The following is a 22,773-nucleotide window of genomic DNA, read 5'->3' as shown; positions in this document are numbered from 1 at the left end:
TGAAGCCTCAAGGTCTCGAACTCATGACCCAAGGGAAGCAAGAAACGCTCCTTGCAAGGAAAACAAGAAGAATTGGCCAAAAAGCCTTCTCCAAGGTTCGAACAAGGAACCTCACGCTACCAAGCATGCAAGGGAAATAAGCCAAAATGATTTGGCAAGGATTCAAACCTGGGAGCTCCATGGAGAACAAGGGAGGAGCGCTACTCCTTGTGAAAAGAAAATGAGCCAAGATGGCTCTCCCAAGGTTCGAACTAGGGAGCTTCATGAAAGGCAAGGAAGGAGTGCTCCACTCTTCCAAGGAAATCAGCATCAATTTGCTTCAACCAAGAGTCGAACCTGGAAGCATGAAGCCCACAACCATGTGCTACAATGGGGAGCTCAGTTTGCTTTCTCAACTGAGTGCTACTCTCCCCCACTCCCCACACTTTGGCACGCTAGGAAGCACACCAAGGAGGGAACCTTGCGCACAAGCTGACACGGCCAGGGAGCTAGGACACGCGCTTGACACACCCAAGGCAAGACATAGAGCTCATTTCAATTTTTCAACTGAGCTCTAGTGAAGTGCAACAAGGACAAAGGGCTAGCGCACAAAATTGGGCAACACAAAGCAACATTGGGCGCTCAGTTTGGTTTTCCAACTGAGCCGTGCCCTGGGAGTGCACCATGACTCAATTTTGAGTCCAAAAATGAAATAAAATTCAATTCTTCACAAAATTAAAAAGCCCACTCCAAATTCTAAAATCCAAAAATAGGAAGTGTATAAATAGAAGATAGTTTGAGTTAGAGAGGGACCTTCTTTTCACTTTTGAATCTTTTTGCTTACTTTTGAATTTCCAAATTTATTTTCTAGCTTTGGGAGTTTGGGAATTGGGAAGGAGAATTGATCTCTCTTCTTTTTTGTTCTTGCTTCTGCATTTTTTGCTCTTTGTCTGGAATCTTGGGTGGAGAATTAAAGAAATTCTGTTTCAATCTCACCTTGGATTCTCTTTCTGTTTATTTTACTGCATAATTGAAGGAATTGTGATTTGGATCTAAGTTTCTCTACTGTCTTCATCTTTACTTCTTCTGCAATCTATCTTTTAATTTTTCTGCAATTGCTCTCTTGTTAGATCAAAGAAGGACTTGAGATCTAGACTTGTTTTCTAGTCTCCTCCACCCTTGAGATCTTCAACATTTCCTTTAGCTATTGCAATTAAGTTACATTTTGCTTTCTGTTTGGTTTCTCAAGAAATTTTCCATTTCTTGTTTAGATCTACTGCATCTTAATTAATCTTCTACTTCTTTATTAATTATCATTTACTTTTGCTTGTTTAATTTCTGCAAATCCCAGTGCCCAAATCCTTTTATGATTCAAGCCATTTACATTTCTTGCACTTTAAGTTTCAGTTATTTATGTTTCTTGCAATCTAAGTTTCTGCAATTTACATTACTTGCACCTTAAGATTCAGCTCTTTTAATTCTTCTGTACTTTAAATTCTTGTCAATTATCCTTCTCCCTTTAAATTTCATGCACTTTAACTTTTGTTGGATATAAATCACTCAAATCAATACTTATTTGCTTGAGTAAATCAATCACCTAACTAAAATTGCTCAATCCTTCAATCCCTGTGGGATCGACCTCACTCATGTGAGTTATTATTACTTGATGCGACCCGGTACACTTGCCGGTGAGTTTGTGTTGGATCATTTTTCACACATCAGTTTTAAAGTTTTCTTTTGGGTCTGATTTAGAGTTAGTCAATGAATGTTATCCTTCTGTATATTCTTGTGATTTGTGCTTGATTAGTTACAATTGGTTTCAATCTAACACCATCAAGTCATCATGCTTGCGATGTATACACATGAAACTCATTTAGGTAATGTTTACTCCCACTTTTCCCCTGACCGAACATACTCTTAGGCCTTAATGTAGTATTTTCACCCAAGATACCTCTAAAATAGGCAAGTTCAATCATAGTTCTGATGTGAAATAGTGTCGTAGAATAATTGTTAATAGAAATCAATTGTTGACCTAATCAAACTAGATGACAACAGGGATCTACTTGGTTGAAAATCATTTTCCCTTGCTGCTTATAATGACATATGAGAATGAGTAATTTACTTAGCTGATATTTATCATACCTCTATAACGTGCATGATTTTCACTTAATCTTTCTCTTTAGCTCTCTTATGGTTTCTAATTGGGTTTTGCGTCCTGTGGACAATGGAACTTGTTCACATGAAAGGTAGTAATGATTTTGATTTTACATTGTGTTCTAAATGTTGCACAATCTTTTTTTTCATTAAGCTGCTCCTCATTTTAAGAAGATTTTGTTACTCTTATTTTATACAATGAATTTTATTAGAATTGACATTGAATAAACTTAATATTTTTTTGAAAGTTAGTTCTTGCCAAGCACATTTAAGTATTTAGAGAAGAGACTCCAGTGTGATATTATTTATCAAATTTAAGTTAGTTCTTATTGATTTTGTGTTACTGATTGATAATCTGGTTTTATGCTATTATTGATCATTTTTTATGTCTTTTCTAAAAGCATTCTATATGGTTTTATGCTATAATTAATTTATTAATTGTTATCTCTTTGATTTTCAGGTTTGAATCTTGACCTCTAAATCTTTAATGATGATGAAGATGTTGAAAGTGATCAAAAATAAGGATTGAAGACTCTTATATTTAATTATGTAATATTTTTATTATGGTGTTAGGTTTGTAGTAATCAAACATTAACTTTTTTTACTTTCAAGTTATTGGACAATGTGTGAATTTTATGTTTAAATTTTAATTTAAGTATGAATTTTAAATTTTTTATCTTAATTTCTGTATGAATATTTAAAAATTAAAATATTATTTAATTTTATAGGGGCGAGTAGGGGCGGGGCAGGTACCCGCAGGGGCGGGTTAGGGTAGAACAGTTTACTACCCGCGGGTAGGGGTGGGGCGGGTAGTAGTAGGGTCAAAGGAGGGCGGGGCGGGGTCGGGTAGGGCAAAAACCCGCCCCTACCCGCCCCACTGCCACCCTTAACTACTGTGAACATACATGATTTTTCTCATGAGGCACATATGTTGAAAGTACGCAGTTGAAAAACTATATTCGGGATTTGTCCTAGGTAAAATTGGGTGCGGGTAGTCAATCAACGCGTGAACTCATGGCCTGCTTATGATAGACATGCATTATATTAGTTGAAGCATTTTCTTTGTGTTTGTACACTATACATCTTCTTTGTGTCTGTGTCTGTGTTTGTGCCTATTCTCTAATTTCTGTATTTCTATGAATTGTCTGTCTTTGTTTCTATTATTGTTACTCATATACTGACAAAGACTAAAGTATAGTTAATAAGAGAGTGGGACTATGATAACCGAGTGAAGAGTAGATATAAACCTAGGGTTGACACGGTAAAATTTGAGACGATCTTTTACTCTAGAGTTGTGCCCTAGGAACGACATACAATTTTTCCCCTTCGTTACGTTAGTATCCTGCTGGAAACCTTAGGAACGATTGTCACATGGTGATGATCGCTGGCACATGAGTTCTGTTTATTGAGATGTCGATTTTATTTTCTTACGAGGACCCAATTTTGGACAGTGCTATCATTTGGGGAGAGCCTCATACCCAGATGTATATATTTAGCGACCACTCTTTTGCTGCACTATTGTTGAGTCCGGACTTCGACCTAGACCAACCCTATGATTTTCTTCTTTCTACCCTGCATCCTAGAGGTACTCATCACACGTTTCTTCCACACTACTACCAGGAGGAGTTTCATCTTGCTTGCCTTCATGCTGATCCTCAGCCAGATGCACTGAAGAGAGAACTTTTGCGTGGTCTAGAATTCAGAATAAATTCCCGTTGCAAGTATAGCTTCTAAACCAACAAAAGTCCTTTCTTACAAAAGTTTTGGTTTTCACAAGTAACAAACCCCTTTAAAATTGATAACCAAAGTATTTAAACCTCGGGTCGTCTTCTCAAGGAATTGCAGGGAAGTATGTTCTTATTATTGGTTATGAGTCTTGTAAATTGGGGGGTTTTGAAAGTAAGGAACCAGTATGTTAAATGATAAGAAAAATAAAATAGTAATAATAAAATAAACTCTTGGCAAGGTATTAGAACTGGAAGTCCTATCCTAGTTATCCTTATCAATTGTGATGAAAATTGAATTTTTTTCTCCCACTTTGTTAACCTCTAACTATGAAGGTAAGTTAAGTGGAGGAATTAATTTTGATTCCTCAGGTCCTAGTCTTTCCTTGGGAAAGGCTAGAGTTATTGGAACTCGAATTAATTCTTGAAGAATTCTAATTTTCAATCAACAATGAGTTTGACAACTCAAGAGTCTCCAATGACTCAACCAAAGCCAAAAGGGAAAATTCTAAATTAAATTAAAAGCATTCATAAATCTGAAATACATCAAATTACGTCTAAACATAAATTCAAATCTAACATGGAAAGGTTTATAAGCTAAATTGAGCAACATAAATCAAATACAAATAAAAGTATTAGAGTAAATAAAAGTAGAAAATAAATATTGAATGAACATAGAACTTAGAATGAAGAGATCATAGCTTAAACATAATAAAAATCCTAAATCCTAATCCTAAGAGAGAGGAGAGAACCTCTCTCTCTAAAAACTACATCTAAATCCTAAAATTGTGTATTATGAGCTGATGATTGTGAATGGATATATTCTCCCACTTTATAGCCTCTAATCTGTGTTTTCTGAGCCGAGAACTGGGTCAGAAACAACCCAAAATTCGCTGGTTTCGAATTCAAACACGCTGGTTTTTTTCGCCACTGCGACGCGTCCGCGTAGATCACGCGTTCACATCACTTATCGTCAGGGAAACTATAAGAAATTATATATCAAATCGAAGCCCCAGACGTTAGCTTTTCAACGCAACTAGAACCATATCATTTGGACCTCTGTAGCTAAAGTTATAGCCGTTTGAGTGCAAAGAGGTCAGGCTGACAGCTTTGCAGTTCCTTCAACTTCTTGTATTCCTTCCACTTTTGCATGCTTCCTTTCCATCCTCTGAGCCATTCCTGCCCTATAAACTCTGAAATCACTTAACACACATATCAAGGCATCTAATGATAATAAGAGAGGATTAATATTAGCAATTTAAAGGCCCAGGAAACATGTTTTCAATCATAGCACAAAATCAGGAAGGAAAACGTAAAACATGCAATTTCTATGAATAAGTGTGAGAATAATGGATGAAAAACCACTCAATTTAGCACAATATAAACCATAAAATAGTGGTTTATCATGCATCATCAGAGCCTCAGCAAGATCCCTTCCTAATGATCTGTTGGCAACATAGTTTGACCCTGTAACACCCTATCACTCAAAGTTTTACGCCTAGGACGTAAATCAAAGGTGGCGAGGCGCTACAATCTCTAAATATAAAAATACATATATAATATAGTTGAAAGAAATTGTAACTATGAGCCTTGAAAAAGAAGCTAAACAAAAGCGTATCAGAAATCGCATCACACTCGCAAGATAAGCGTTAACAGATAAACAAAATTAGGACGAAAAGGATAACTATATACATAAAGATCAGAGGTCCAAAAGATACAATTATCAAGCTCGAGACTCGACCTGCGAAACTAAGGCCGGCCAGAGTATATATATATACTCAAAAGTCTACTCAACTCAAACTCCAAATTTTCACCTGTTTCTCCAAGACAGCCTCTAAGAGGAACAAAAAAAATGCAAATACTAAGTCCCAAAAGAGTTCTTCGCTTCTAAAGAGTCTCAGGAATGCTCAGTGAGATGCCTCCCAACCTGCATCTGAAAAACAATAGAATATGTATGGAATGAGAACCAGGGGTTCTCAGTATGGTTAAGGTGCCCACATAGATAATATAAAAGGTCCCGGGAAAGCCAGAGGCATTCCTAAAACTCCGACACTTAAAATTAAACTTGAAGATTATACTAAACCATAAGTTTTGGTAATCTATCCAGGGATTCTGATTCTAATCTAACTCTTCACTTTCTGTCTACTTCAAACCTCCTAATCACCATATAGAACATCCCTCATCACACCTCCACCACATGAGGGATCTCTCAAATGCACACACACAAAAATACAAACAAAAAAATCACAATTATGGATAGAAAGTACAACAGATAGGACAAGTAGCAGGTAATTACAGATAAATGATTAGGCAAGCCAAAACAATGCGCACTCAAACAAAACATACTGATGTACATGATATATGCCTGTCCTATGACTGATGATATCATCTGTCGGTTATATAGCCAAACCCGACATGTTCTGGTAGCTAACCTTGGACAGAAAGACCACCTCACGGAGCAAGCGAGTCTGAGCCATAATCCCTCACATACTACCCACTTGACCTAGAGCAAGTGGAATAAACCACTACTACTGCGTACTATCCAGGCAGGTGTTTACGAACTCAACCCAGAGCAAGTGGAAGAAACCACTACTGCTGTTACTGCTTAAGCGTCTCAATCACTGACCCGGAGCAAGTGGGCAAACCACTACTACTGCCACTGCCCAGGTATCTCATTCAAAAATTCATTCTCAATATCATTTTTATTCATTCACATTCATTCTATATTTCATAATTAAACTCAGTTTTCATCATTCTTCTTCCTCATATCCAACCTCATCATTAATCATATCTCATTGAACTTTATCCTTACCTCATTAATTCAATTATTTACTTCACAAAATCTTCCTCAGTGTCAATCTGTTTCCCCCAATAGGTTTGTTCTCTTTTCGAAGGCTAAAAGCTAGCTATCGGATCTTAGATAGGAGTTATAGATGTTTGGAAAGCTAGAGAAATGGTTTAAAACTCAAAAATGCAACTTGTGCAAAGCTGGCTAGTCATGCATACGCATGAGTATGAAAATTGCCAAACTCGCGTACTCATGACATCTCCGCATACGCGGGACTCATGGGTAGAGCCCAATGCTCGCGTCGCATGGCATGTCGCGTACGCATGACTCCAAAATCCTTCAAAAAGCTATTAAGTTACAGAAAACCAGTTTTACACACCCAACTTCGAACGCGCATAACTTTTTCGTAAAAAATTATTTTTAACCCGTTCTGTGAACGTTATAAACTTCACGGACCTAATTTTCATTCAAAACAGTTTCATAAAATTTGGAAGTCCAGAAGCCAAGTTATGACCTGCTGAAGTTGGTCAAAAATCTATTTTTACCAAAAACCTTAAAATCTCATATTTGCCAAAACTTCTTAATTTAAAACCAATTGTTTTTCAACCAAATCAGTCCCAATGTTCCTAAATTGTGTTCACATTATTTCCAACCATTCTACAACCTTCCAACATATAAGTTCATCGATTCAATTCAACAATTCCCATTAAACTCAACTTTTTTATTGAATTCATCAAATTCTCTAGTTTTTTCCAAAATGCTCAACTCGAAATCATTCAAACCCCAACCACAACCATACCAATTACTCTTAACCTTTATCACAAGCTTCTCAATCACTTCACAAACACAATAGCACCTAATTCATCAATCAAATCCATAATTTCTACTCATAATTACCACCAACATCAACATTAAATATCAACATACATTCTCACTTTCTCAATCAATTCACAATCATTTCAACACATTCATCAATCCACCAAATTCAACTGTTATTCACATACTAAATCAAGTCTTTACTCAAACAATCAATTCGTACAATTCAACTTATCCTACGGTCAACTAGCCTAAGTTTTCACGTAATATTATACATTAACTACGAGAAACCAAAACCATACCTTGGCTGATTCCTCTCTAAGCCCAGAATACCTCAAAATGCCTCTCCTTTACAAGTTCCAAGTCACAAATTTCCAACTTCACAAGCTCCAACAACGAAATCTTGTTCCAAACTGCCAAATTGGACTCCAAAATAATAAGCACAATCTAACTCACACAATATCACAATAATCAACATAGGGCTCACTAATTCAAAAATTCACAAGTGTTACAGTTTTCTTACCGTTACCCACAGGTCAATTGGACTAAACTCAGTGATTTTCTGTTGCTAGAGTTCACCTAAATCATCAAAATTATTCAATTCTTCAATATCCAAAACCCAAGATTTTTAAAATTGAAAGGAGGAAGGGATGGGTAAGAAAATGTGAATTCCTTACCACTTCATTTGGATAGTTTCGAAGAGCTCGATGTAGTGGTCGCATGGGCGTAAATGGTGTAGCAATCGGAGCTCCGGATTGAGAGATATGGAGGATTGAAGGTTGAATGGAGGAAGGGTTTGTACTTTGATTCCTCCTTCCCCAATTTCTAGCATGAATCCCTTTAATATTTGGGGAGGAAAGGCTGATTCACAGCCTTATATAGTGGACCTTGGGCCCGGTCTAACCACTTTGGCCCATTGGTGTAATTTTTGGCCTAAATCTTTGAAATTAGTGTTAAAATTCGTATTTTAAATATTTTTACTCTTCTAACCTATCACATTTAATTTCCTAATTTTTTTGGATAGTAATTAATTTATTAGTTAATTATTTATTAATTTTCAAGATTTTATATACCCCTGGGAGAGATGTTCACTTCGATGAGGACCGACGGACCTATCACCTCATCTGAGGAGGAGGATCCTGAGGAGGACCCTAAATGGTAGTCTCAAATCACAATAGAGGATGCATCTAATATCCCTTCGAGTGGTGGAGCTACTAGAGATAGGTTAAAGGCTATGCACAATTATTCCAAGACGATGATAGTAGACTGAGTTTTTGATTTTGATGACTGTTACGGATCCGACCCACGGATCCTACGCCCGGAATGGTCCCCGAACCCGGTTACCCGGGTCCGACCCGCTTCGCCCTTCTAGAAAGCCCGGAACCGGCCCTCTAGAGCTCCTAACCAACTTTCAAATTTAAACGTCTCCCTTATCTTAGCCAAACAAGATAAGATAAGATAACTACCATCACCTATAAATAGAGGACCCAGGTCCCTCTAGGTATTCATTCATTCCTCACACCTTATACCTCTTAGATCCATTCTGACTTGAGCGTCGGAGTGTCTTTGCAGGTACCTCCCCCCATTGCTCCAGTCAAGTGATCCAGCATCTGCCTCAACCCGCAAGTTCTCGATCCATCTCTCAACCCATACCAGAGACATCTTGTACATTGGCACCGTCTGTGGGGACTTTGCAACGTTGTGGCGGCATGGCGGATAACCCAGAAGAGCAATCATCAAACTCAGATTTCTTGCGTGTAACTGAGAGCAAAAAGGAATAATGTTTCCTTAACTTGCATCACCTTTGCATGTTTATGCATCCTTTCGCCCTACTCCAACGGCGAAATCCCAAAGGAATAATGTTTCCTTAACTTGCATCACCTTTGCAGGGATAACACACCTTCGCCCTACTCCAACGGCGAAATCCCAAAGGAATAATGTTTCCTTAACTTACATCACCTTTGCAGCGATAACACACCTTCGCCCTATTCCAACGGCGAAATCCCAAAGGAACAATGTTACTTGCAATTACCTTCTTAGTGATAACACTCTTTATGCACCCTCGCCCTACTCCAACGGTGAAATTTCAAATCCTCTGAGCCCAAAGTCTCGCCTCCCTTTAGTGGGACACCTCCACCTCTTGGACCCTCTCATTCACCACTCCCTCATCCGTCTCTCCAAGCGCCATGGCCCCATCTTCTTCCTCTACTTCGGCTCCATGCTCACCGAGGTTGCTTCTTCTTTTGAACTTGATGAGCGGATAATTTATACGCTTTTTGGCATTGTTTTTAGTATATTTTTAGTAGGATCTAGTTACTTTTAGGGATGTTTTCATAAGTTTTTATGTTAAATTCACATTTCTGGACTTTACTATGAGTTTGTGTATTTTTCTGTGATTTCAGGTATTTCTGGCTGAAATTGAGGGACTTGAGCAGAAATCAGATTCAGAGGTTGAAGAAGGACTGCTGATGCTGTTGGATTCTGACCTCCCTGCACTCAAAGTGGATTTTCTGGAGCTACAGAACTCGAAATGGCACGCTTCCAATTGCGTTGGAAAGTAGACATCCAGGGCTTTCCAGCAATATATAATAGTCCATACTTTGGCCAAGAATTGACGACGTAAACTGGCGTTCAACGCCAGCCTTCTGCCCAAATCTGGCGTCCAGCGCCAGAAAAGGATCCAAAACCAGAGTTGAACGCCCAAACTGGCACAGAAACTGGCGTTCAACTCCACAAATGGCCTCTGCACGTGCAACACTTAAGCTCAGCCCAAACACACACCAAGTGGGCCCCGGAAGTGGATTTATGCATCAATTACTTACTCATGTAAACCCTAGTGACTAGTTTATTATAAATAGGACCTTTTACTAGTCTTTTTGACCATCTTTGGTCTCAGTTTTAATAAATTGTTCATCTTAGGAGACTATTGATCACGCTTTAGGGGGCTGGCCATCTCGGCCATGCCTGGACCTTCACTTATGTATTTTCATACGGTAGAGTTTCTACACTCCATAGATTAAGGTGTGGAGCTCTGTTGTTCCTCAAAGATTAATGCAAAGTACTACTGTTTTCTATTCAATTCTTCTTATTTCTCTTCTAAGATATCCATTCGCACCCAAGAACGTGATGAAGGTGATGATTATGTGTGACGCTCATCATCCTTCCCCCTTATGAACGCGTGCCTGACAAACACTTCTGTTCTACATGAATTAAGCTAGAATGAATATCTCTTAGATCTCCTAACCAGAATCTTCGTGGCGTAAGCTAGAATGATGGCGGCATTCAAGAGAATCCGGAAGGTCTAAACCTTGTCTGTGGTATTCTGAGTAGGATTCAATGATTGAATGACTGTGACGAGCTTCAAACTCGCGAGTGCTGGGCGTTAGTGACAGACGCAAAAGGAGGGTGAATCCTATTCCAGCATGATCGAGAACCGACAGATGAATAGCCGTGCCGTGACAGGGTGCGTGAGCATATTATTCACTGAGAGGAGGGGATGTAGCCACTGACAACGGTGATGCCCTTGCATAAAGCCAGCCATGGAAAGGAGTAAGACTGACTGGATGAAGATAGCAGGAAAGCAGAGGTTCAGAGGAACGAAAAGCATCTCCATTCGCTTATCTGAAATTCCTACCAATGATTTACATAAGTATCTCTATCCCTATTTTATTATATAATATTCGAAAACACCATTATCACTTTATATCCGCCTGACTGAGATTTACAAGGTGACCATAGCTTGCTTCATACCAACAATCTCCGTGGGATTCGACCCTTACTCACGTAAGGTATTACTTGGACGACCCAGTGCACTTGCTGGTTAGTTGTATCGAAGTTGTAACAATTATGAATTAAGATCAAAGCACCAAGCTTTGGAGCCATTACCAGGGATTGTTCGAGCCTGGAGATCACAATTTCGTGCACCAAGTTTTTGGCGCCGTTGCCAGGGATTGTTTGTGTTTGGACAACTGACGGTTCATCTTGTTGCTCAGATTAGGTAATTTTCTTTTCGTTTTGTTTTCAAAAAAAAAAATTTCTTTCAAAAATATTTTCAAAAATCTCTCATATGTTTTCGAAAAAAAAAATAAAAAAATAAAAATGTTTTCAAAAATTTATTCAAGATTTTTAAGAATGAATTCTAGTGTTTCATGAAGCATGTGAAGCCTGGCTGGCTGTAAAGCCATGTCTAAATTTATTTGGACTAAGGCAGCAATTTGTTATCAAGGGCAAGCTAGTTGGAGTTAATCCACCTGCTACTGTTTCTGATTTACATGCTAAAGCTTGGCTGGCCATTGGCCATGTCTAGTGTTTTGGACTGGAGCTTTCTTTGAAAGCTTGGCTGGCTAGTGAGCCATGTCTAATTCCTGGACTGAAGCTTTAGACTAACATGGCAAGATTCCTGGAATTCATATTAAAAATTTTGGAATCCTTATTTTTTCTTTTAAATTTTTCGAAAAATATAAAATAAAAATCCAAAAAAATTTAGAAAATCATAAAAATCAAAAATATTTTTGTGCTCTTGTTTGAGTCTTGAGTCATATCATAAGTTTGGTGTCAATTGCATGTGTATCTTGCATTTTTCGAAAATTTCATGCATTCATGGTGTTCTTCATGATCTTCAAGTTGTTCTTGGTAAGTCTTCTTGTTTGATCTTGATGATTTTTTGTTTTGTGTCTTATCATGTTTTTCATATGCATTCTTGAATTCTTAGTGTCTAAGCATTAAAGAATTCTAAGTTTGGTGTCTTGCATGTTTTCTTTGCATTAAAAAAGAAAATTTCAAAATTATGTTCTTGATGTTCATCATGACATTCAAAGTGTTCTTGGTGTTCATCTTGACATTCATAGCATTCTTGCATGCATTCATTGTTTTGATCTAAAAATTTCATGCATTGCATATTTTTCATGTTTTTCATAAAAATTTCAAAAATCAAAAAAATATCTTTCCCTTTTTCTCTCATCAAATTCGAAAATTTGGATTGACTTTTTCAAAATTTTTTAAAATCAAGTTGTTTCTCATGAGTCAAATCAAATTTTCAATTTGAAAATCTTATCTTTTTCAAAATCTTTTTCAAAAATCAAATCTTTTTCAAAATTCTTAGTTATTTTCGAAAATTTCAAAAATATTTTTCAAAAATCTTTTTCTTATTTTATACCATAATTTTCGAAAATAACATAATCAATTAATGTTTTGATTCAAAAATTTGAAGTTTGTTACTTGCTTGTTAAGAAAGATTCAAACTTTAAGTTCTAGAATCATATCTTGTGATTTCTTATGAATCAAGTCATTAATTGTGATTTTAAAAATCAAATCTTTTTCAAAACTAATTTCTATCATATCTTTTCAAAAATATCTTCTCATCTTATCTTTTTCAAATATCTTTTCAAAATATCTTTCCTAACCTCCTAACTACTTATCTTCTCAAAATTGGTTTTCAAAATTTGTTTCAACTAACTAACTAACTTTTTGTTTGTTTCTTAACTTTTTCAAAACTACCTAACTAACTCTCTCTCTCTCTATTTTCGAAAATATCTTCCCCCTTTTTCAAAATTTCTTTTTAATTAACTAATTATTTTTAATTTTTATTTTTGATTTCAAAAAAATTTTCGAAAAAAAAAATTACTAAACATTTTTCAAAAACTATTTTCAAAAATCACTAACTCTTTTTCAAAATAATTTTCGAAAATTTTCCCTCCCCCATCTTACTCTATTTATTCATTCATATCCTAACATCTCATCTCATATCTCTAGCCTCCTCACAGTTGTGTTTCTTCCATTATATTACATTCTTTGTCTCCCCCTCTTCTTCCACTCACACAGGGATCCCTATACTGTGGTATAAAGGATCTCCATTATTATTATTATTATTATGTGCCTTCTTCTTTGTCATATGAGCAGGAGCAAGGATAAGAACATTCTTGTGGAAGCAGATCCAGAACCTGAAAGGACTCTGAAGAGAAAATTAAAAGAAGCTAAAATACAACAATCCAGAGATAACCTTTCAGAAATTTTCGAACAAGCAGAGGAGATGGCAGCCGAAGATAATAATAATGTAAGGAAGATGCTTGGTGACTTTACTGCACCTAATTCCAATTTACATGGAAGAAGCATCTCCATTCCTGCCATTGGAGCAAACAACTTTGAGCTGAAACCTCAACTAGTTTCTCTGATGCAGCAGAACTGCAAGTTTCATGGACTTCCATCTGAAGATCCTTTTCAGTTCTTAACTGAATTCTTGCAGATATGTGATACTGTTAAGACTAATGGAGTAGATCCTGAAGTCTACAGGCTCATGCTTTTCCCCTTTGCTGTAAGAGACAGAGCTAGATTATGGTCGGATTCTCAACCCAAAGATAGCCTGAACTCTTGGGATAAGCTGGTCACGGCTTTCTTAGCCAAGTACTTTCCTCCTCAAAAGCTGAGCAAGCTTAGAGCTGATGTTCAAACCATCAGACAGAAAGAAGGTGAATCCCTCTATGAAGCTTGGGAAAGATACAAACAGTTGACCAAAAAGTGTCCTTCTGACATGCTTTCAGAATGGACCATCCTGGATATATTCTATGATGGTTTATCTGAGCTATCAAAGATGTCACTGGACACTTCTGCAGGTGGATCCATTCACCTAAAGAAAACGCTTGCAGAAGCTCAAGAACTCATTGACATGGTTGCTAATCACCAGTTCATGTACACTTCTGAAAGGAATCCTGTGAGTAATGGGACGCCTATGAAGAAGGGAGTTCTTGAAGTAGATACTCTGAATGCCATATTGGCTCAGAATAAAATATTGACTCAGCAAGTCAATATGATCTCTCAGAGTCTGCATGGAATGCAAGCTGCATCCAACAGTACTCAAGAGGCATCTTCTGAAGAAGAAGCCTATGATCCTGAGAACCCTGCAATAGCAGAGGTAAATTACTTAGGTGAACCTTATGGAAACACCTATAACTCAACATGGAGAAATTATCCAAATTTCTCATGGAAGGATCAAAAGCCTCAACAAGGCTTTAATAATGGTGGAAGAAACAGGTTTAGCAATAGCAAACCTTTTCCATCATCAACTCAGCAACAGACAGAGAACTCTGAACAAAATGCTTCTAATTTAGCAAATCTAGTCTCTGATCTATCTAAGGCCACTGTAAGTTTCATGAATGAAACAAGATCTTCCATTAGAAATCTGGAAGCACAAGTGGGCCAGCTGAGTAAAAGGATCACTGAAATCCCTCCTAGTACTCTCCCAAGCAATACAGAAGAGAACCCAAAAGGAGAGTGCAAGGCCATTGACATAAGTGCCATGGCCGAACCTGAGAGGAGAGGAGAGGACGTGAATCCCAAGTAGGAAGACCTCCTGGGACGTCCAGTGATCAACAAGGAGCTTCCCTCTGAGGAATCAAAGGACTCTGAGGCTCATCTAGAGACTATAGAGATCCCATTGAACCTCCTTATGCCCTTCATGAGCTCTGATGAGTATTCTTCTTCTGAAGAGAATGAGGATGTCACTGAAGAGCAAACTGCCAAGTTTCTTGGTGCAATCATGAAGCTGAATGCCAAATTATTTGGCATTGATGCTTGGGAAGTTGAACCTCCCTTGTTCATAAATGAACTAAGTGATCTGGATCAACTGACATTGCCTCAGAAGAGACAGGATCCTGGAAAGTTCATAATACCCTGTACCATAGGCACCATGATCTTTAAGGCTCTGTGTGACCTTGGTTCAGGAATAAACCTCATGCCCCTCTCTGTAATAGAGAAACTGGGAATCTATGGGGTGCAAGCTGCTAAAATCTCACTGGAGATGGCAGACAGCTCAAGAAGACAGGCTTATGGACAAGTAGAAGATGTATTAGTAAAGGTTGAGAGCCTTTACATACCTACTGATTTCATAGTCCTGGATACTAGAAAGGAAGAGGATGAATCCATCATCCTAGGAAGACCTTTCCTGGCCACAGCAAGAGCTGTGATTGATGTTGACAGAGGTGAAATAGTCCTTCAATGGAATGAGAACTCCCTTGTATTCAAAACTCAAGGATCTCCCTCTGCAACCATGGAGAGGAAGCAGGAAAAGCTTCTCTCCAAGCAGAGCCAACCAGAGCCCCCACAGTCAAACTCTAAGTTTGGTGTTGGGAGGCCACAACTAAACTTTAAGTTTGGTGTTGAACTCCCATATCCAAACTCTAAGTTTGGTGTTGGAGAGTCTCAACAAAGCTCTGCACATCTGTGAGGCTCCATGAGAGCCCACTGTCAAGCTATTGACATTAAAGAAGCGCTTGTTGGGAGGCAACCCAATGTTTATCTAATTCTTATTTTTATTTTTTTTCGTGTTTTCTTAGGTTCATGATCATGTGGAGTCACAAAATAAATATAAAAATTAAAAACGGAATCAAAAACAGCAGAAGAAAAATCACACCCTGGAGGAGCATCTGTCTGGCGTTCAGCGCCAGAACAGAGCATGGTTCTGGCGCTGAACGCCCAAAATGGGCAGCTTCTGGGCGCTGAACGCCAGAACAGGCATGGTTCTGGCGTTCAACGTCAGAAATGGCACACAGATGGGCGTTGAACGCCCAAAATGGCCACCAACCTGGCGCTGAACGCCCAGAGTTGGATACAAAGGCATTTTTACATGCCTAATGGGTGCAGGGATGTAAATACCTTGACACCTCAGGATCTGTGGACCCCACAGGATCCACTCCGGATCTGTGGACCCCACAGGATCCCCAACTACCTCCACTCACTTCTTCTCACCACTCTCTTTCACACAACCCCATAAACACTCTTCCCTAAAAACCCCTCACCAATCACCTCAATCTCTCTTCCCCACTAAACCTTCACCACTCACATCCATCTCCTCTTCCCCATAAACCTACCTCATAAACTCCACCTACCTTCAAAATTCAAAACCAATTTCCCACCCAAACCCACCCATATGGCCGAACCTTAACCCCCCCTCCCTTCCCTATATAAAGACCTCCATTCTTCACCAAATTCACACAACACACCCCTCTACACTCCTCTTGGCCGAAACCTCATCTCCCTCTCCCTCTCCATATTTCTTCTTCTTCTTCTTCTATTTCTTTTGTTTATTGCTCGAGGGCGAGCAATATTCTAAGTTTGGTGTGGTAAAAGCATAGCTTTTTTGTTTTTCCATTACCATTGATGGCATCTAAGACCGGAGAATCCTCTAGAAGAGGGAAAGGGAAGATAAAAGCTTCCACATCCGAGTCATGGGAGATGGAAAGGTTCATCTCCAAAGCCCATCAAGACCACTTCTATGATGTTGTGGCCAAGAAAAAGGTGATCCCTGAGGTCCCTTTTAAACTCAAAAGAAATGAGTATCCGGAGATCCGACATGAAATTCAAAGAAGAGGTTGGGAAGTTCTAACAAATCCCATCCAACAAGTCGGCATCCTAATGGTTCAAGAGTTCTATGCCAATGCATGGATCACCAAAAACCATGATCAAAGTAAGAACCCGGATCCAAAGAACTATGTTACAATGGTTCGGGGGAAATACTTAGATTTTAGTCCGGAAAATGTGAGGTTGGCGTTCAACTTGCCATACATGTAAGAGAACGCACGCCCCTACACAAGGAGAGTCAACTTTGATCAAAGGTTGGACCAAGTCCTTATGGACATATGTGTAGAAGGAGCTCAATGGAAGATTGACTCCAAAGGCAAGCCGGTTCAACTAAGAAGATTGGACCTCAAGCTTATAGCTAGAGGATGGTTGGGTTTATTCAATGCTCAATCATTCCCACTAGCAACCGGTCTGAAGTTACTATAGACCGGGCCATCATGATCCATAGCATCATGATTGGAGAAGAGGTGGAAGTTCATGAGATTATACCTCAAGAACTCTACAAGGTGGCTGACAAGTCCTCCACTATGGCAAGGTTAGCCTTTCCTCACCTCATTTGCCACCTATGCAATTCAGCTGGGATTGACTTAGAGGGAGATATCCTCATCAAAGAGGACAAGCCCATCACTAAGAAAAAGATGGAGCAAGCAAGAGAGCCCAGTCATGGAGTTCAAGAGGCGCAAGAAGCTCATTTCCATGAGATCCCTGAGATGCCTCAAATGCACTTTCCTCCACAAAATTATTGGGAGCAAATCAACACCTCCCTAGGAGAATTGAGTTCCAATATGGGACAACTAAGGGTGGAACATCAAGAGCACTCCATCATGCTGCATGAAATAAGAGAAGATCAAAAGGCAATGAGGGAGGAGCAACAAAGACAAGGAAGATACATAGAAGAGCTAAAGGACATCATTGGTTCCTCAAGAAGGAAACGCCACCATCACTAAGGTGGATTCATTCCTTGTTCTTCTTACTTCTGTTTTTCGTTTTCTATGTGCTTATCTATGTTTGTGTCCCCATTACATGATCATTAGTAGTTAGTAACTTTGTCTTAAAGATATGAATGTCCTATGAATCCATCACCTCTCTTAAAAGAAAAATGTTTTAATTCAAAAGAACAAGAAGTACATGAGTTTCGAATTTATCCTTGAACTTAGCTTAATTATATTGATGTGGTGACAATGCTTCTTGTTTTCTGAATGTATGCTTGAACAGTGCATATGTCTTTTGAAGTTGTTGTTTAAGAATGTTAAATATGTTGGCTCTTGAAAGAATGATGACTAGGAGACATGTTATTTGATAATCTGAAAAATCATAAAAATGATTCTTGAAGCAAGAAAAAGCAGCAAAAAAAACAAAGCTTGCAGAAAAAAAAAAAAAAAAAAAAGAGAAAAAAATAGGCGAAAAAAAAAATAGAAAGAAAAAGAAAAAGCAAGCAGAAAAAGCCAATAACCCTTAAAACCAAAAAGCAAGGGCAAATAAAAAGGATCCCAAGGCTTTGAGCATCAGTGGATAGGAGGGCCTAAAGGAATAAAATCCTGGTCTAAGCGGCTAAACCAAGCTGTCCCTAACCATGTGCTTGTGGCGTGTAGGTGTCAAGTGAAAACTTGAGACTGAGCGGTTAAAGTCAAGGTCCAAAGCAAAAAAAAAAAAAGAGTGTGCTTAAGAACCCTGGACACCTCTAATTGGGGACTTTAGCAAAGCTGAGTTACAATCTGAAAAGGTTCACCCAATTATGTGTCTGTGGCATTTATGTATCCGGTGGTAATACTGGAAAACAAAGTGCTTAGGGCCACGGCCAAGACTCATAAAGAAGCTGTGTTCAAGAATCATCATACTGAACTAGGAGAGTCAATAACACTATTCGAAATCTGAAGTTCCTACAGATGCCAATCATTCTGAACCTCAATGGATAAAGTGAGATGCCAAAACTATTCAAGAGGCAAAAAGCTATAAGTCCCGCTCATATGATTGCAGCTATGTTTCATTGATAGTTTGGAATTTATAGTATATTCTCTTCTTTTTATCCTATTTGATTTTTAGTTGCTTGGGGACAAGCAACAATTTAAGTTTGGTGTTGTGATGAGCGGATAATTTATACGCTTTTTGGCATTGTTTTTAGTATATTTTTAGTAGGATCTAGTTACTTTTAGGGATGTTTTCATAAGTTTTTATGTTAAATTCACATTTCTGGACTTTACTATGAGTTTGTGTATTTTTCTGTGATTTCAGGTATTTTCTGGCTGAAATTGAGGGACTTGAGCAGAAATCAGATTCAGAGGTTGAAGAAGGACTGCTGATGTTGTTGGATTCTGACCTCCCTGCACTCAAAGTGGATTTTCTGGAGCTACAGAACTCGAAATGGCACGCTTTCAATTGCGTTGGAAAGTAGACATCCAGGGCTTTCCAGCAATATATAATAGTCCATACTTTGGCTAAGAATTGACGACGTAAACTGGCGTTCAACGCCAGCCTTCTGCCCAAATCTGGCGTCCAGCGCCAGAAAAGGATCCAAAACCAGAGTTGAACGCCCAAACTGGCACAGAAACTGGCGTTCAACTCCACAAATGGCCTCTGCACGTGCAACACTTAAGCTCAGCCCAAACACACACCAAGTGGGCCCCGGAAGTGGATTTATGCATCAATTACTTACTCATGTAAACCCTAGTGACTAGTTTATTATAAATAGGACCTTTTACTAGTCTTTTTGACCATCTTTGGTCTCAGTTTTAATCAATTGTTCATCTTAGGAGACTATTGATCACGCTTTAGGGGGCTGGCCATCTCGGCCATGCCTGGACCTTCACTTATGTATTTTCATACGGTAGAGTTTCTACACTCCATAGATTAAGGTGTGGAGCTCTGCTGTTCCTCAAAGATTAATGCAAAGTACTACTGTTTTCTATTCAATTCTTCTTATTTCTCTTCTAAGATATCCATTCGCACCCAAGAACGTGATGAAGGTGATGATTATGTGTGACGCTCATCATCCTTCCCCCTTATGAACGCGTGCCTGACAAACACTTCTGTTCTACATGAATTAAGCTAGAATGAATATCTCTTAGATCTCCTAACCAGAATCTTCGTGGCGTAAGCTAGAATGATGGCGGCATTCAAGAGAATCCGGAAGGTCTAAACCTTGTCTGTGGTATTCTGAGTAGGATTCAATGATTGAATGACTGTGACGAGCTTCAAACTCGCGAGTGCTGGGCGTTAGTGACAGACGCAAAAGGAGGGTGAATCCTATTCCAGCATGATCGAGAACCGACAGATGAATAGCCGTGCCGTGACAGGGTGCGTGAGCATATTATTCACTGAGAGGAGGGGATGTAGCCACTGACAACGGTGATGCCCTTGCATAAAGCCAGCCATGGAAAGGAGTAAGACTGACTGGATGAAGATAGCAGGAAAGCAGAGGTTCAGAGGAACGAAAAGCATCTCCATTCGCTTATCTGAAATTCCTACCAATGATTTACATAAGTATCTCTATCCCTATTTTATTATATAATATTCGAAAACACCATTATCACTTTATATCTGCCTGACTGAGATTTACAAGGTGACCATAGCTTGCTTCATACCAACAATCTCCGTGGGATTCGACCCTTACTCACGTAAGGTATTACTTGGACGACCCAGTGCACTTGCTGGTTAGTTGTATCGAAGTTGTGACAATTATGAATTAAGATCAAAGCACCAAGCTTTGAAGCCATTACCAGGGATTGTTCGAGCCTGGAGATCACAATTTCATGCACCAGAACTCTTCAAGCTCTTCCTTGAAACCCACGAGGTCACCTCTTTCAACACTAGGTTCCAAACCTCTGTCATCCGTCGCCTCACCTGTGACAACTCTGTCGCCATGATCCCCCTTCGGACCTTACTGAAAATTCATAAGGAAGCTCATCATGAACGACCTCCTTAAATGCTACCACCGTGGCCAAGCTCAGACCTCTCAGGAGCCAATAGATCAAGAAAGTTCTCAAGGTTCTTGCACAGATACGAGGGACAACCAAATCGTGGTGGCATGACGGAGAACCTCGAGGAGCAATCCTCCACCCGACACCCCAACTCAAACCCACAAAGCCCAACTCCTGAACTCCAAGATAACACTCCTCCCACCCATGGGAGGATAATAAACGCGGCACATCGCCAACTAACCCCAACCTAGCAACAACCAAGAGAGGACAACCGTCCTCCCACTAAAGCCCGGCCACCCGATGGCCTGGGAGAGAAGGCGGTCCAGATAATCCAAGAGTTGTGCCTCAGGGTGCAAAACCTCAAAGGCCGACTCACACCCAAAGAACGGTACCACCCGGAGCATACAAGTCAAGCGACCTCCAGGACCTAATCTCATCGCGATACCAGGAACACCAGGCCCCCTGCTGCAAACAGCACGATCGCAGCGTTTCCCTAGACCCGAAACACCGACGCGGAGAAGACGACCGACGGCACCATCGGGAGGCCAAACGAGCAGGAAACATGCACGTGATAATGGAAGCCATCCCGTTCACAGAAAAATCCTTGAGAGCCAAACTCCTGAAGGACTTCAACAAGCCCACTGACATGAAATAGGACGGGACCAACGATCCCCGGGAACACCTAACGGCCTTCGAGGCCAGGATGAACCTGGAAGGAGCCGCCGACATGATCCGGTGTAAGGCCTTCTCGATAACCTTAGATGGCCCTGCGATCAAATGGTTCAACGCCCTCCCAAATAGGTCCATAGCCAGCTTCCACGATATCACCAGAAAGTTCATGGCCCAGTTCACTATCAAAATCACCAAAGCTAAACACCCCATTAGCTTGCTCGGAATTACCCAAAGACAAGACGAATCTACGAGAAAATACCTGACGGTCGATGGACTCACGGACTCAGTCGCGAGCCTCTGCCTGACCAATGGACTTATGAATGAGGACTTCTGAAAGTATCTCACCGCGAAGCCAGTCTGGACTATGCACGAGATTCAGAGCGTCGCTAAGGATTACATAAACGATGAGGAGGTGAGCCAAGTCGTGGCGGCCAATAAACGGCAGAACGGCACTACGGTACCTTGCCAAAACACCCCACCAAGAGAAAACCAAAAGGAACATTCCAAACCGACAAATGCTCAAATTACACCCTCTTGTTAGCTCCTATCACCGAGATCTACCACCAAATAGCTGACCGAGGCGTCCTTCCGAAGGCCCGACCACTTAAAGAAAGAACGGGCGGCAACAAGAATTTATATTGTGACTACCACCGAGGATACGGGCACAGAACACAGCACTGCATCGACTTAAAAGACGCTCTGGAGCAAGCCATACGAGACGGCAAGCTCTCCGAGTTCGCCAAGATCATCAGGGAGTCGAAGCGCACAGAAAGAGACAGATCACCAGAGAGGGAAGGACGCAACCCAAGGACACAAAGACAAGCCCCTCGGGAAAGTCCGAAAATAGACCCGACCATAGTCGCAACGTCATAACAAGCAAGGATAAGCCGAAAAAGTCAAAATCGGCACTAAAAAAGAACCTCAAGGTCCTGGCAGTCAGAAACCAAACCCCAAAAATCATCACCAATAATGCGATAACATTCTCCCTCGAGGACTGCCAATACGGCACCTCGGCGAAAGATGCCCCCTTCGTTATCTCCGCAAAGATAGGAACCGGGCTGGTCAGAAGAATACTACTCGACACATGAGCAGATTCCAACATCCTCTTCAGGGGATCCTTCGACAAACTCGGGCTCTGAAACAAAAACCTACAAACCCACCATAATGGGTAACCGGGCTCGGGAATAACTTCCTTCAACCGGATGGCACCATCACACTTCCCCTTACCATCGGAGCCGGGAACCAAAGAAAGACCATCCTCTCCGAATTTGTCATCCTCAAGAACTCCACCACCTACAAACATCATCCTCGGGAGAAAGACCATTAACAACCTCTCGGCGGTCATCTTCACCAAATTCTTACTCATGAAGTT

General features: G+C 39.9%; 1 pseudogene; it reads left to right on the top strand.

Annotated features, from left to right (window-relative positions):
- Positions 1 to 8,557: 8,557 nt before the first annotated feature.
- On the top strand, positions 8,558 to 20,907 carry LOC148577206 (2-hydroxyisoflavanone synthase-like; annotated as a pseudogene).
- The last annotated feature ends 1,866 nt before the right edge of the window (positions 20,908 to 22,773 follow it).

The sequence above is a fragment of the Arachis ipaensis genome, chromosome B1 (genome assembly GCF_059453495.1).
Source record: "Arachis ipaensis isolate K30076 ecotype BB chromosome B1, ASM5945349v1, whole genome shotgun sequence".
Taxonomy (NCBI): domain Eukaryota; kingdom Viridiplantae; phylum Streptophyta; class Magnoliopsida; order Fabales; family Fabaceae; genus Arachis; species Arachis ipaensis.
The sequence above is the reverse complement of the archived record's forward strand: the minus strand, read 5'-3'. Positions and strand labels throughout refer to the sequence as shown.